Source organism: Hevea brasiliensis, chromosome 13 (genome assembly GCF_030052815.1).
Source record: "Hevea brasiliensis isolate MT/VB/25A 57/8 chromosome 13, ASM3005281v1, whole genome shotgun sequence".
NCBI classification, from domain to species: domain Eukaryota; kingdom Viridiplantae; phylum Streptophyta; class Magnoliopsida; order Malpighiales; family Euphorbiaceae; genus Hevea; species Hevea brasiliensis.
The window spans coordinates 80,172-98,116 of NC_079505.1; the positions used below are offsets into that span (position 1 = coordinate 80,172).

At 30.2% G+C, this 17,945-nt stretch overlaps 1 pseudogene; it reads left to right on the forward strand.

Moving 5' to 3' along the window:
• Positions 1–1,527: 1,527 nt before the first annotated feature.
• On the forward strand, positions 1,528–17,726 carry LOC110666184 (choline monooxygenase, chloroplastic-like; annotated as a pseudogene).
• The last annotated feature ends 219 nt before the right edge of the window (positions 17,727–17,945 follow it).

Genomic DNA, 17,945 nt, shown 5'->3' on the forward strand with positions numbered 1-17,945 from the left:
ATCTATGAGTCGAACGCTCACCCCTATTCAACTATTTTTTCTCAGGCAACAGGTAGACTTTTTGAAAATAACCTGTTTTATTTCTTGCAGGTTTACTAGAAAAAGCTTACTTGTGTTTTATTTTCTTTGTTTCAAATTCTAGAAATCCGTATGTATTAATATTATCTGGGATTGTAATAACTAAAATTATTGGAGTTGTAAACATATTTATGTGGATATGCTTGGATGCATGGATGATCATTTCGCTATATGAGGGAGCTAAGCTCCCATTTAGTTATTTATTTGCTTTAAGGATTATGAGAGTGGGCTGAGCTCCCCATATTATTGATTTATCGATTTATAAGTCAAGTGAGTTAAGGCTACCCATTGGACAGTCTAATTTATGGCTGGAAGCTGTCCATTTATTTTCTTGAACTTAGACTACATTTATGAGCTTTAAGTTTGAGCTAAAAATAGTTAGACTTACTACAGATTTTGGAGACTTTATGCTGACCCAAGCCCTAATACCGGTCTAGCCCAAAATTCTGATAGTGACATATATATATATATATATATATTCAACAACGGATAAAAAAAATTCATATTCATTGATTTATAAAAAATATTTAATTAGTATTTTTTAATTAGTATATAAAAAATATATATTAAAATTATACGAATCTAAAAGTTTTAAATAATATATAATTATGTACAAAGCATAAAAAACAAATTATATATATGAGAAAAAACATTTAAATAGATAAATATATATTAGTTAAAAAATTAATAATTAATAGAATATATTAAGTTTGAATATAATTATAAAATTAATATGATTAATAAAATGATGTATTATTAAAAATTTAAAAATTTTAATGTCTATATATATAAAAAATAATATTTTTAAATTTTTTTAATACTATAATGTTATCTTAACTTGATAAATAGTAAATACATATAAAAAGAATTATAAATAATATATATAATATATAATTATTATTTTAATTTAATAAATTTATATTTAAGTATAAACATAAATTGATAATTTAATTAAAAAAATTATAATTTTCACATAAATATAAGTATTACATCATTTAATAGAATTTTTATTTACAAGAATTTAATATTTTTTTATTAAAATTTAACAGTTACTTTTAAAAAAATTATAAAAAATTTAATTTAAAAATATATTATAAATTAATTTAAAAAATATTTTATTATAAATTAAATAATTATTTACATATTTTTTACCATAATCATTTCAATTAAAATTAACAATATATTAATGTTAGTATTTTTTATTTTATTAATATTTATTTTTTAAAAAATATATATTTTAATTATTAATTTATTATTTATAAATAATTTATTAATATTAATATATTTTTCTATCTCATTTTTAAAATTTTTCTGCACATTATTATATTTAAAAAAAAACCCTATAAACTTTTGCTTTTTTGGTGTTTTCTATCTTTTTACGCCTCGGATTTCCTTTTGTCTTTTTGAGATTTTGCTTCGTGCATTTATCCAATGCTTGCTCAAAACGACGCTGTTTAGCCTTTGTTTTCTTCCCCTTCACAGCATCTTTCCTTCTGTATTTTTTTTTTTTAATTTCCTTCTTATCTCTGAGAGATTCAGAGATAAGATGAAATCCGGTGAATTATTTGCTTGAGATGTAAGGTCTGCGCGTTATCATGAGTGGGGGGAGTGAGGACAGGTGAGAGGGTGAGAAGAGTGTTGCGGTGATAAACAGAGGCAGAGTAGGGCTGATGAACGGAATTTCGGGGAGGAGAATGCCGCCACCCACTGCGAGGACGATTGCTAGGGCTTTCTCTGCCGTGGAAGTGACGGACAGTAGGAAGCTACCTGTGGCTGTGTGGAGCCAAGCGGCGCTAAACTTCGGTGAGGAGTTAGGGTTCATGCGGAGATTAAGAACGGTATTAGTGGTGATTCAACAGCTGGGTTTAATCTGAGAAGGATTCCATTTTTGGTGATGAACAAAATAGGGATTGAGCACATGAACTGTGATGATTCGAAATTGAAAAGGCAGCCTACAAGAACTATGAAGACCATCTATGACTTTTTGAAGTAAAAATGATGGGTAACTTCTTATTTCCAGAATGAGTTATATTTTTCAACTTTCATGTTCAATTTAAGGAATTTTCTATAAATTTGGAATGCAGAAATTGATTGGTGTTGGTGTCGAAGTTTCGCGATTGTGATTGATAATTGTAGCAATGGAATAATTTTTCAGGAGTGTATTCATGCTTTAAGAATTGTGTATCTTTGAATATGCAAGTGAAATAGGGTAGATAGGCACCTAGATTAAATTCCGTTTTCATCCATGCTTGATTTCCCTGATTTATTGTTATTCTTTTTTTCTATACCCTTGATGATCTTGCATTGCAAAGAGACAGAATATTGTGGCTGTTGTTGTGAAGGCTGTTGGAGAAAGCTACGAGTCATCCACCTCCCTCAGCATTGTTAAGTCCGTAAAGAATGTTGTGAGTTTCTCCCTCTACCGCTCTGTGAATTTATTCTCTGTGGTATTTCTATATCGATATCTCTATTTCCGAGTCCTTTTGCTTGCTTTCTAAAGTTGTAGACACTTAGCTCTTTTATTAATTGAATTCTATTCTTGGCCAATAAATGAGCAAATTAACTTTTATAATTATTATTTTTTGTTTTGCAGTAAAGTTCACGCCTCTGTTTCAGTCCAGACGCTCAAGCCCAAGGACAAGTCTGATTGCTTTGGTGTTTTTTGCCAAACATAACATCTGTATGTGGTTCAGTCCCTTTATTCTATAATATCAAAATCATGTGTGTTTCTTTAATTTTATAGATTTTATCGGGCTTTAATGGATGTTGGTTTCTTCTGATGTTTGATGTAGTGGCAATTTTCTATTTTCCTAAGTAGTTTGGCTCTGATCTACTTAGTATGCCTTAGTTGGCTTTTTTTTTTTTTTTAAAAGAAAAAAAAAATTAACCTACTAAAACATATGTTGCATTTTCTTAGAAGGTTTCTTTGATTTGTTTCTTCCTAAATATGTAAATGACAATTTGTTTAGATATAGCATCAAGATTAGGAAGAAGATAAAAGACACTCCAACCAATTAATACAATCATTGAAAACACAATCAGTGAGAATTCATAGCTATCAAACTACATTCCTGTAGATTGCTGTATATGTAATGTTTACATCGACCCACCCCGAAGAATTAAATATCTGGGTTTTAATTTTGTAAATTAAAGGAAGAATATTCAAATGCTGTATTTGAATCGTACAGCATGGTACATAATTCAATTTAATAAACAATGATCATTGAAATTGCTTAAGCTGCAATTATGTGTACCCCATATGATTATGCTTTGGATATAAGCACTCAATGCTCTTATGTGGCTGGATATTTTCCAAGAACCATAACTCAAGTCAATGAGGAAGAACAGGAGGTGCAATTGTGTGGGTGTTGCATGATTTGTTGTGTCTGCATTTCTGTCCAATTTTGTCGAAGTAAACTTCTGTTGTGTCATTGCAGTCATTACATAGGATCCAAACCTGCAAATTGCCCATGCTTTTTAGACGTCCTTCAGTGAAATTACTTCAAAAGACTAATAATGCGTGTCTTGTTTCAAACATAGGAGACAGATTGTTATTTACATGTTTAACTTTCATCTAATGTAAGTTTTCCATTTTTTTCCACCCTCTTTGGTAAGTCATATGATGTTATAAATTCAATATCACCAAAATCTTCACATGAAATCTTGTCGGCACAGCTTATACCGCATCCAAAGAAACACAATAGTTTCCATGCATTTCAGTTGAGGATGATTAGTCTGGCTTAAACTCTGCTGTGTTTTCGTTAATCGTTTCAAAATCACTGCATAATTTAAGACTTCCATTACATTTTTATTTATTTATTTATTTATTTACTTATTTATTACTTAAAGGTTTGCAAGAAACTGAAATGGGGTTTGTAAAGTATTTTTTTCCTTGAATTTGTGGCAGGTAGCCCTACAAGGAGCCAACTGCTCAGACGAACGGAGACACAATTTAAACTTGCATGTTTAAACACTTTTTCGAATTTGGTGATGGATGGAATTTTACGGTTTACATGTAAGGAAGGGAAGTCACTCTTCTTTCCTCTTTAGTCTTTATGTTTTTTTTTTCTTCCCTTTTCTTTCTTTCTTTTTCCATCCAAGCAAACATAGGATTTAGCTACACACTTTGGAAATGAGCATGGTGTGGCTTTCTATTTATGCACCAGTTTTTTTATTTTAATTTAATCCACCTGCTGAGGCTGGTTTGCAGTGGCTTAAGTATTTTTTAATGTTTTGATAATGGTATTCTGATATTTTGTGGGCTTCGAGTCATTGTTTGCTTTTGTTTTAGTTAATTACCTGTAGAATAAGTTACAATGAGATCAAAGAGATTGTGTCAAGTAGCTTGGTTTGATTAATGGCTTTATTTCTATAAGGGAATCAGCTTTGTGTTAATTTCATATTTCAAATATATATATAATCACAATATGATTACAATGACTATGAAATTGTTAATTTATTAATTTAAGAAATTATAGTACTATAATTTTTTTATTCAAACCGTATATAATATATTTTATGTGTAGAAAATAAAAAAAATTAAATAAATTTTGTAATAAATTATAAATAATAATTTTATTTAAAATATATACATATAAAAAGTTTATTTATTAATATTATTATAAAAATTTTAATAAAAAAATTACACCAGCAACATTGTGCCAGTATGATATAACTTGTATATAGATAAGAGTGTGTTTGAATTGCTATTGAAAATTATTGTTGAGAAAATTATTTTTTAAAATATATTAATTAAAAAATATTAAAAAATAATTTAATAATTTTTTAAATTATTTTTTTAATAATATTTAAAATAGTATTTTTATATGAAAAAATAAATTAAATTTTTTAAATATAATACTAAACAGCCGCTAAATGATATAATTAAAAGAGTTGCACGTTTGGTTTTTTATGAACAGTAAAATGTCAATCTTACTTTTGTCCTTTCTTTTTTTTTAGTTTTAATTTTTTTATTAAATTATATTTTATTATTATTATAATACGTAAACAATAAATACTATATTATTAATAATGATTGTTCTTAAATTAAATTATATACATAAAATAAATATGCAATATAATAAATAATTAAAATTTTATTTCAATTAAATTTAACTAAATGAAGTTAATAATTATTAATAGATAATAATTTTATTTATAAAATATAATAGATGAATTATTAATATAAATATTTATTTATTTATTAATTATATTAATATGCTAAATATAAAAAATTATCTGCAGCATAGCGCGGGTCATGAAGCTTATAAAATTGGAGGAAACAAATCAGGATTGAAATTCAACTTCCAGGAGATTTCGTGTAAGAAACCCATTGCCAAGGAAAAACGCAGTCAATGGAGACTTGGTGAGATTTCTTTCAAATGGTTTATTTATTAAAATTTAAATTTGAGTTTTCATAAAATAATTTAAATATTTTTAGATTAAAATTTATTATTATTATTATTATTATTATTATTATTTGATAATGAGAACAGAGAATGGAATTGTTGCTCTTTGATGGAATTTGAAAATGCACTTTTGTATTCATTTCTTTGTATTTGCAGACCAAACATATATAATTAGGGTCTGCATGGGGTTGGTTAGTTTTTAAAATTGAAACTGAATAAAAAAAATTAAAATTTTAAATTATTAATATTATTATAAAAATTAAATCAAATTGATTTTATAAATAATCGAATTAAATATTTCGATTTAGTTTAATTTGATAATTTGGTTTGTCCAACAATGTCCATTACTTCCACAATTGACAAAAACATATTACCACAAAAAGCAATATTCCCAGATGACTTTGAATCATCATAAAACAGAAGAAATTAATGTCAAATAAAATGCAATTCCACTCTTACCACATAAGAACACAGACAAATTTTGTAAAGTGTATTCAGATTCACTTTTGTTTTTGATTTTTCATCCTAAAAAATAATTTTTTTTTTTTATTGAGCTTTTTATTTTATATTTTCTTTTTTTTTTCTTGTTTGTTTTTAAAACTTGGCAATCAAAATGGGAAACAACCACATTTGGTTTTCTATTTCAGTTTCTTTTATTCCCTGACCTCACTCCTCCACTATTATAGGACAATTATTTTTTCAAATAAGTTAAACTTTTCTAAATTTGCTCATTTTACTTAATAATTATAATAGTAAATATTATGTAAATTTATTAAAGTAATGGTTTATAATGAACCTTTTTTATACATTATTTTTTTCATTAATCTTTATTTTTAATAATATTTTTAAAAATATATAAAGAAACCAATATATTGTTATACTTAATATTACTTTTAATTTTAGAATTTATTTATTTTTTAATTTCTAAAAAATGTAAATATTCTTATTTATTTTCTAGTCATATGAGAAACTTAATAAATTTAAAAAAAAAAAATAGATTTCAGAAAACACAAAACAAAAAATTATAAATAGTTTTCAATTTTTAAAAATTAAAAAACAAAAAACATGCACTCAATATGCCAAAAGTGGTTGACAGTGGTTGAAACAAAAAACAAAACGCAAAATGGTATTCCTGGACTCCACACCCATTGGGTTTTAGATCATAAAAAGAAAGCTCAGCTCTATTCTTTCGTTAAGCCTATCAAATCTAGCCCAAACTATAGATAAAAGTGCAGAAATCAATTCTTCTTGCACATAGGTAGGTATTTCAGGCTTATTCTCTCTAGGAAATTCAGAAATGAATGATCTTTACATTTCCGGAAACCTTATCAATAGCACTACAACTTTCATGAAGACACCTAAGGTTGATTATTTCATTAAGCTATATGAATTTTAGTCTGAAGATAAAACTCAGAATGAGTAGAGTTGACAAAACTAGATTCTGTTTTTGAGTGATAACTCACAATCTACTCATTAGATTTAAGCCTATGATAACAATCTAGAAAGAGGACAGAATTTTCTACAACTCTCATGAAGACATTAGACCTAATTCAGTAGATTTACTATGATAAAATGGGTGGAAAGGTAGACTATGTGACAAACTCAGGTGAAGCAAGATAAACTAAACTAAAATGTCAATAACTTATCCGTCCAAAATCGGAATTGATTCCTCAAAATGCTACAAACTCATAAGACACAGACCTAACTAACTAGAAAAAAACAAATTCAAATTCACCCATTTGTTGATTTAAAACTCTAATAGAGAGTAGGTACCACTAGGTGATTTTTTTCTAAGTGAAAGGTTTGGCATGTTTTTAAAGCATACCTTCTCCAATTGGTTTCCATACTCAAATTTAAAATTGAGAATAGATTCTTATGAGTATAATTTAATGGGAAATTGACCTAAATCATCTAATCAAATTTCCTTAACCCAAAGGCACCCCAGTCAGACCACCAACACACATACTCATGAACATGTTACATGTAATCATTCCCCATCTACTAATAATGAAATATTCAAATTAGGAATGCCACAAAAACACATGCTATAATTTTCAGTAGTTATAGATAAATAGATGCCCCAAATCAGGAACTTTCGTGTATTATAATAAAGCTTTTCATTATTTCTTTGTCTACAAATGCTTCATTAAGATAGACAAGCTTATCCTAGGCTCCTAGCTAGTGTGTGCAATGGAACCCATAGACTTTAATGTTTTGATTCCAGTAGAAAATGTTAGCAAAGTTAAAAGGGTATCAAGTCAATTTTCCACATTAAAATTTCAAAACAATAACACAAAAATGCATAATATATATACAAAGTGAAATTTCTTTGACTAGCATTACATTGCACAAGATGCATAATCTATTAGAATTATCTTCAAGAGGAAAGGAGAGTGAGGCAGCAGATTCTTTGAAAATATCAACAAATTTTTATAAACCTCAATCATAGAAAAAGAAGGAAAAAAAATAAAAATAATTGCAAAAGAAGACTGGCTAAAAAAATAGCATTTTTTTGTGGTAAATAATACAAAAATAAAATTAAAAAGGAAAGAAGAAAAAAAATTATTGGAAGAAGAGGAGATCCAGTCGGCGAATAGAAAGGAAACAAAAATGAAAAAGAGGAGAGGCGAGAGATTAGGATAAAAATTTGAGAGTCTGCAGTGAAAAAGAGGAGAGGTGAGAGATTGGGATAGAAATTTATGAGTGAGTAATAGTCCATAGATAGGATTTTAAGGGACAAAGAGATACTTTTATTAATTGTATATGGGCAATATTGAAATAAAAATGAGTAAAACTATGTTTATCCACTGATTTAGTGGTTTCAAAATTTGGCAAACCTGTAATTAAACCATGAAAAAATCATGAAATACCATGATCATGACTTGTCATTCTTCCCAAACACAACTATGAACCATACTTACAGTAAGAAATCATAGCTTACCATGATCCAAATAATGGTTAATGACAGTTGTACTAAAAAAATGACAAATGATAAAATTTTAAATTACTTTTTAAAATATGTGACATAGTTTCGTGAGCTTATTTATATGCTTTGGTTTTAATATATTATGAGTCATACTTACATTAAGAAGCTAGGACTTACCATGATCTAAATAATAGGTTAATGATAACTATACTAAAAAAATGCCAAATGAAAAAATTTTAAATTATTTTTTAAAATATGTTACATAATTTTGTGAGCTTATTTATATGCTTTAGTTTATATATATATATATATATATGATTCCTCTCAAATATCATTTTTCTTTTTTTTTTAATATTTTTTAGTTTAACAATAGCTACTACAATATATTTATAAATATTTTTTCTCTCAATCTTCTAGCACAGTGTCAAATGTTTTTTTTTTTAAATAATTTTTTTAATTTTAAACTTTATAATAATTAAATAATTAAACTTTATAATAATTACAGCTGTTTTTACTTAAAAAAATGAAAAGGAAAAATTTTTTTTTCTTTATCTTGTACATAAGAATAATTTAATCTATTAAAATTAAAGATAAATTAATAAATTTTGATTGAATAATATTATTTTTAAATTTTAATTAAAACTAATTAAATAAAAAAATTGTAAAAGAGTGGAAAAAACTGAGAGATTCTTCGGCTGGCAGAGGAACGCCAAAACAAGAACAGAAGGACACAAGAGTACCCTGGAATGTCGATGTCGTTTACTTTGAAGCAACCGTCGTAGCGAAGACAATGGCCATCGCCACCGCAGTGATCCCTTTGAAGCTCATCACCAGTCGCAGGCTTCAACCTAAAAATCATACTCCATTTCTTGCTCAAAATCGGCCCTTCAAGGTCTCATGCTGCGTTCTTCACAATCCAAGCTCTCTCCATACTCATTGTCAGAAACTCGTCGATGAATTTGACCCTCGTATTCCGATAGAGAAAGCCCTGACTCCACCCAGATCCTGGTACACCGACCCTTCATTTTACGATTATGAGCTCCATCGTTTTTCTATGGAGGATGGCAAGTTGTTGGTTAGTTCTTTTTTTTTAAAAAAAAAAAAAGAGTCTCAAGTTGCTTAGAATAGTTAATAACACAAGAAATTTGATAATTTGGTATGCTTTTATCAAATACGGCAATTTAAGACTAAATTGAAACATTGAATTCAGAGCATAATTGGGTTTGCCTTGTATTTTCATTATGCATAAAGTGGAGGCTTCAACTCCTAGCGATTAGCATACATCAAACATATCGTAACACAGGAGAAGTAGAATCTTATTTACCAATTTTGGGTTGTATGTTGAATTTCAGGATACACTGAACAGATAAAGGATCCTCGTGACTTTTTCACAGTAAGGTACATTTATATTGGTAGAAAATTTGGTTCTTTTTATTTTTTGTTGTTCTTGCTTTCTTTCAGTATGTTGTCATTTAAATGTTGCTAATCATTTGGGCTCCATTAGGTTCTTAGAAGAAGAAAGGGAAATGCTTGAATATGACTTACATTAGTATGCATTACAACCAATCTTTTCCCCTTTTACGAGAACCTAATGGAGGATTAACTCGCAGATTCAGAAATGTAGAATTTGTTGTGTGTCGAGATGATGATGGCAAGGTTCATGCGTTTCACAATGTGTGCCGCCATCATGGCTCTCTTCTTGCATCGGGAAGTGGGAAAAAGTCTTGCTTTGTATGCCCTTACCATGTGAGATTATCTGTCTTTGCTTCATGCAAACATTTTGGAATTCCCTCAGCCCTTTTTCTTGCATTTTTTTGATCTTGATCATAAACAAAGAATAGTATAGGTTCAGCTATATATATCTCTTGCAATATTGCTTTGTGATTCACCACATTGTTAATAAAGAGGATATGGCAAATTCATATCATAGGTAAATGATGATCAAAGTTTAATGATATGGATACATGGGTTACAAGGCCTCATATTATGGAGAGATGCATCGGGTGGAAAAGGTTTGGGACATGTCATATATGTATATGTATGTATGTATATTGTGTATGTATATATATTCATCGTTGATTGTTGCCAAAACATCGTGGTTCGTCTTAGATTGGGAACAGCTTTTGTGTGATGGATATAAACCAAAATAATTGCTCCAGTGATTCATTAAGTGATTAGTGGCGGGTTAGGCGTTCCTTCTCTGATCCAACAAGAAGACAGTAGACAATGCTTAAATCAGTCCACTTCGAAGGTGGACAAGGTTGGAACTTTTATAGTTGACCATGGTTTGTTAGCATAGCAGTGGCACCTAGATTTTGAAACACAGTTTGGTTGCTAAATTTTCTAATGTTGCTTATTTAGTTGAATTGGATTGATGAATTCTAACCTCAAGAGCTACATCATCAGACTGATGGGAGCAATGTTAGGCTATGCCACTGTGGTATTTGTTTTTTTCTTGGTCTATTTTCTATCATACATTTTCTTTTCCTCCAGCCAAGCTTTACATTATTCACTAGCACATAATATATGACTGTTTACAACCTTACATCTCTCTAGGATTTAAGAAGTTACCATGGGTAATATCTCCTATTCTTTTCATTTCATTTCCTCCCTTAAACCATAACTTAAATATATAGAATTCATAACTGAAGGAATTGAGTTTGCTTTGCCATATGAATATACTGAATTTTAGCATCTATTCTTATAATAAGCTAGTTCATGATTTAATGTGTATCCAATCTTTTTATGCAGGCTTGGACTTATGGTTTAGATGGAGCACTTCTTAAACAACAAGAATAACAGGAATGCAAAATTTCAATGTAAATGTTTGCTGAAATGTTAGAGTAGTAATCATTTTCCATTAATATATGGCAAATTAATGATCAATGGATAATTTAGTTAATTTCTGTTGCTTGGAGCATAGGAGTTTGGGCTTGTTCCACTAAATGTAGCTACTTGGGGGCCATTTGTTCTTCTCAATGTGGGCAAAGAGAATTCACCTTATCAGGAAGTTGATGGCAATATGGTGGAAAATGAATGGCTTGGTAGTCGTTACGATACTGAAAACCAATGGAGTTGATTTTTCTTTGAGTTATGTTTGTAGATGTGTATACAATATTGAATGTAACTGGAAGGTAAGATGCTTCAATATAAGTGTACTACTGAATTTTGGCATTTGATTTTAATAGCAATAATTTTAGACAGGAGCCCATTTATGCAAGGTGAATGAGGTCCCTTTCAGTTCTCTGTATGTTTTCTCGCGGTGAATTAATTCATATATTCATCATCCTTGGCAATGAGCTCACTCTACAGTAGACTTAAGACACTGAAACCAATATCCATTAATTGCATTGTGTGACTTGATTTCATGGACCGCTAATTCCCCTTCTTCCTTTTCAGATGTTTTGCGACAACTAATTAGATGGTGGCTACCATGTTCCATATGCACATAAAGATTTGGCATCTGGTTTGAAGCTTGATTCTTACTCCACCATAGTATGCCTCTCGCGCTTCCTTGTCATTCTTGAACATTTTGTTTTAGCTTTATCAATTGTAGCACTTGATTATGATAGATCTATAAGACTGCCATGATTTTTGCTCATGGTCTCCAATTTCAGCATTTTCACTAAATTTCAATTATCAGTAAAATTCCCAAATTTAATTTATTTCGATAAATCATCAATGCTAGATTTTGATAAAATATAAATAATATTTTTTTACATGATAACCAAGTAAAAATTTTCAAATACATTTTTGTAGGCTTAGAGCTATTATATTTTATCGTCACATAAAGAATTTGGCTAAATGTCTACAAAAATTTTGTAGAAGCAATCTTCTTGAATCAAAATCAAACTTTGAGCTTTTTTACTTATACAAATTGAAATTGAGCGACAAAAATGTCCTTTAATGAAATTAACCCAATTTATTACATAAAAGCATCATTTTTTTTTTGACATTTCATAGTAAGTGCGGTTGTCCTCCACCTAAATTACTGCTTTTTTTGAGATAGATATACGAAAAGGTCAGTATCCAAAGATGTGAAGGTGGCTCAGCTAGAAGTGAAGATGATTTTGTTCGGCTTGGATCAAAAGCTTTATGTGCTTTCATTTATCCTAATTTCATGATTAACAGGTACGTAATTGGGTGGAAGATGTAATAATAATGACTGATTTATTTGTTGTTCCCATTCTTTTGTACTTTGAACCATTTCTAGGTCTTACAGATATGGGCCTTGGATGGACACCAACCTTGTGCTGCTTCTCAGAGCCAGGAAATGCCAATTTGTCTACTTTATTGAGGCTTATCACAAGGTACCATCTCAAGTTTACTAATTCTGCACTATGTAATATTTAAGATCTAAAAATATTGTGACTGCCCCTCTCTCTCTCTCTGTCTCATAGATGCTAAACTGAGTAGTTGCCTTGGTTTTAACCAATAACACATACTCAAATTGTTGACATGCGTGCTATTAATTACTGAATGTAATTAACAGGAACCCATTCTAATGATATCTATATTAATATGTGTCCTCAGGATGACAAAGCTTTCATTGAAAGGAGTAGTAGATAGTGAAAGAGTACAGGTACAGATAGACTACAGTTCTTTCTTGTAAAATTACTAGCTATGTTGCAGATCTTTAGGGTTCATACATGATTTGCAGATTGAGGATATTATGCTTTGTGAAGGCGTTCAGAGTGGTCTTGAATCTCCAGAATATTGTAGCGGTAGATATGCTCCCACAGTTGAGAAAGCTATGCATCATTTCCACCAATTGCTTCATGATAATCTTAAAATGTGAGTGTCCTGATGCCTTAATCACAAGTTTCATGTTCAGTGTCAAGTACAATCATGCACTCACAAACTTAGGCAAGATCTTCAAGTACTCAATCCCCCCATTTTTGTAAATGAATATCAAGTACATCAAGTTCTTGGTACTTGGTTTTATACAAGGGATTTCAATTCCTCATCAATTTTATTGTTGATACTATAAGATGAAGACAATCAAAATAATTGCAAATAGGGGTGTGCAATCGATATGTTCGGTTCCAAACCAAACCTAATTGATCTGTATCAAAATCTTATGAAATGAAAGTCAATAGTAGAATTGAATCAAACTGAATCAAATTGGTTCAGCTCGGTTTGATTCATCATTTTTTTAATCGAGCCAAAAATCACAAAACGTTGTTGTTTAGTGTCAATAGTTGAACAAAACCCAATAATCACAATCCATTGAAACTCAGACCAAATGACAAAGGAATCGTCAAGAGGGGGAGGGAGACTAGACGACGTTGACGAGACGAAGACCAAGGGGCAGGGGTGAGATAGAGCAAGCAAACAAGGGTGAGACAGATAGAGAGCGTGGGTGAAGGAGGCCAAGTGTTGACGAGACAGATACAGACAGTGAGGGACAAGGATGAGACAGATAGAGTGAGTGTGAGGGAAGTGGTAAGACGGCTGACAAGGACGGAATGAGGCAACTGGATGTAGACAAAGAGTTAAGAGCGAAGGACGAGGGTGGGTGAGGGAGGCAAATAGAAGTCTATAGAGTAGAACAACTGATTCAACTGAAGATGGAGACTTAACACCATGGCAAGGCCTATTGAGGTTGGGCAAACATGGGACTATATATGGGTTAACACTTAGGCTTAAGCTCCCTTGTGGGTTTTAAATTTTAGTCGGTTTAGTTAGTTGGATCTTTTGATCAAATAAATTAAACCAAATCGATTAATTGAAACTTCTTAAAAAAATGAACAAAATCAAAATCAATAATGAAAAAATAGACAAAATTCGAATTAATTCAGTTCAATTTAATTAGAATAAAAAACTACAGACCCCTAATTTGCAGCCTCTTTCGTGCTCTATGTAGTTTGGTTACATTAAAGTCCTGATTGGCAATAACTTTTAAGGTGATATTTAGTATTTTAGCTCTTCTCTTATATATATTGTTCAGTGGCATAGTGTTTATACTAGCTCTTAGAGGTTAAGGGGGTGATTCATGAAAAATTACTCTTCCTAGATTTTAGAGGTTGAGTGAGTGATTTGACTAAATTCAATGAGATGATATCATTATTTTTATATTTACTAACTAATTCAACAGTCATTTTAATTGAATACTTTTGCTTTAAATCACTAATATCTAATGACTAACAACTGGTAAAATAATTGACAGCTACTAAAACAGCTAACAACACTAATATTACTATACAAGGCCTGATCATTAGTGGGATATGTAGATAAGTTATTTTACTCTGCTCTGTTTGGTTTATGAAATAGCGTATTAAAAAATGGAAATAATATCAAGAAATAGTTATTTCATTGTTTTTAATATTTTTATCAAAACTTTTAATATGCAATAATTATTATCTTTCTGCTGTTTTTAAAAAAAAAACATTGTTATTGGATAGGATATATATTCTTCTGAATTACAAATTTAGTGACTAATAGTTAATCTATAGAATATTTAATTTCCATGTTATTTAATTCTACAAACTAAACAAAGCTCCGACCATCTCACGTGGGTAAGAATGGAAGAAAATCATATGGAGTGATAATTCACTTTTTAATTTTAAAATCTGAGAGTAGTTCAAAGGTGTAAATAATTTGTTAGGAGTTATTTCTAGAAATTTTATGATGGAGAGCAACAGAACAACAAAAGGTTTAAACCCACCCCTTTGTCTATTTCCAATACAAAAAAGCATCATATTTGATTCTTTACGCCCATTTCATATAATTTTTAAGCTAAAAGAATTTGAATTTTAACGTCCAAATATTTTCTAAATATAAAAATTAATTAATCAAATAATAATCTTGATTAGGGTGCATAAAATAAGATCTATAAGTTTGACAATCCCACATCACATAACCCACTACCCACAAAACATTTTTAATTTAAAATACAGTTTTTAAATCTGGTCTTATTATTGAATCAATGATGGCAAAAAGTTAAGAGTTTAAGGTTCAAAGCAAAGTTAAACCAATATATTATTAAAAGAAGCCACATTGCACATAGACAATAGGATTTTCAATTAGCTTCCTTCTACCAAAAAGATTTTATACAATAGTCTTTAGGATTAGGCTCTATATTTTTGTTTTGTTTACTTTTTGGTCCCTCTGGTCATTTCAGGCATTAGTTTAAATTTTATTCAGTCCTTGTAATTTTGAAAATACAACTATATAGTCACTCTATTTTATAAGTTTTTGAACTATTTAATTCTCATAATAGTAATTTCTTTCTTTTAAATACATTGACGGACAGAAAACTTGATTTAAACTGGAAAAAAGGACTAAATAATAGACGAAACAAAAATATAACAATTAACTAATATATATTTTTTAAAAACTAAATTGTAAGATTTGTTAAAATGGAAAAATTAAATAATAGTTTTTCCAATATTTTTTAATAAGCCCATCTGTTATAAGCCAAAGCCACACAAGGATTTGGTAAGGCTATAACTCTAGCCCCAATTCCCAGATTTTTAAGGCAATTTCTAATGACAACCCTTATTTTTTATAGGTTGGACTTAGTCCATTGAAAGAGCTCAAATAACTTTGATCAGTGTTAGAAATGCAAGCCCTATAAGAGTACAAAGACTTGAGAGATTATGAAGAGTTAATGACAAAGAAAATGAGTTGGAGTCTGATACTGTGGGACAAATTCAAGAACAACCTCAAAACTATAAATACAAATAAATAATAACTAAATCTTAATTCTGAATTAATTGGTGTCCTGTTGTATGGACATTTTTTTGTCATTCAACTCTGTTAGATATTAAATTTGCATCAATATCCAAAACTTGTAAATATTTTCATATTATAAAATTATTGAGACCAGATAATCTAAAAGGTTATAAAGAGATCTCAAAATTTATATGAAGGTAATGTCGTTGAAGAGTTGAAAGACTAATTTGTTCTAACAATCACATTGCTTGTTAGTTTTTTGGTTGCCAACCAGCTCAATATAAGTCTTTGTATTCTGTAATTTTATGTTGTTGCATAATTGAAACATTTTCTGTTTGAGAGTCATTTAAAAGAGAGAAAACTTTCCGCAGCACTGGGATTCTAAAATATCTGAACAACATTTGGATAGACTAAATATTGCAAGAGTGCTTATATCAACCTCATCTCTGAATATATATGGGAAACTCTAAATTTCCTATGATGGCTATTGAAGACAATTGCAGTGAAGCTCTCATCGCCTCTAATATGTCACCAATGGTGAGTTCCTCGAGCGAGAGTTCATTCCCTGAAACAGATTTCATCAATGGCAATACTCAAGAAGAACGAGTCTGATATTCCAAGTCACCAAGTGAGTGAGGCCAAATCATCTGATTCTTTATTAACGGGAGATTGTTTGGAGGCTTCCAAGAGTGGAGAGTCGCTACATGGCCTTCATCCTATTTGTAACTAGTATGATGGGGTCCCTCCTGGTATCTTACTGGATATCTCACTTGAGCTTTTGGAGAACCATAACAATTATGAGACTCTCTCTCTTCCACCTCCCCTTAATTTGGAAGATTGTGAGCTACAGAGTAATGGTTGGGCTACTAATAAGGAGCCCATGGCTAATGAGCTTTCACAATATAACGGGCTTCTAATCAAAGCTCGGATCTCATCCCTTATAACAGCCCAAATCATGAAGAATATCTAGACATGAAATTTCAGGTGAGCCTCTCTTACCAACATCCATTTCAACTGACAAAAACTCATCCATTTCAGCTGATAAAAACTAGGGCGTGCTTCCTTTCAAAACTTGAGCCTCTAGAATCCTCAAGCAGTGGGGCAAGCGTAAGCTTCTCTTTGATTTGCTATATTTCTCACCCAAATTGAACAGGGGAGGCAAGAAGGGACAAAAACAAATTAAAGTGGGTAGGACCAATCGAGAAGGTGGAAGTAGTTGTACTGATGTCTCCCTCAAACTGAATGTGGAAATTGTCTGACTGAACAACTGGGCAAGAGTGACATTTGTTGAGTTATTCTTAGACATGCAAACGACCAAACTTCTCGAGATGATGCGGGTTTGGATGTAAATTCTGAAGCAACTATGTTGGGGATTGGGAAGGAATTGGGTTTGACGAATTCTGAATCGGATGAGGCAACGTTGTTATTTTTCTTAAATCAGATTAAATCTTATCAGGTTCATCGCTCTAATGCTGCAATTTGATTTGCTCTGTAATTGGGTGCTGCTGGTCTCTTTATTATTGTTATTTTTTTTTATTCTTGGGGTTTTTGAAACTTACTTGTTTGAGGTGTTATTAACGTGTTACATTTGAGTCTTCTAATTGGTGTTGGAGTAGTAAAATCGGTAGTGGAATTTTTTTTTTTTTACTCTATGTTGAGTGGTGATTCTTTTTCTTAACTTTCCTCAATTTTTGTTACTCTATTTCTTCTTTGTTGGGATATGTCTGTTGGAATATCTAGTTCTGATTTGAGGTGAGCTTGAATGTTTCTGCGCATTTTCATTCATGTTCTCTGGTTTTAGAGCCTTAAAGAGTTCTATTGGTTGATTGTCCTCATGCTTTGTGGGTTCCAATTCT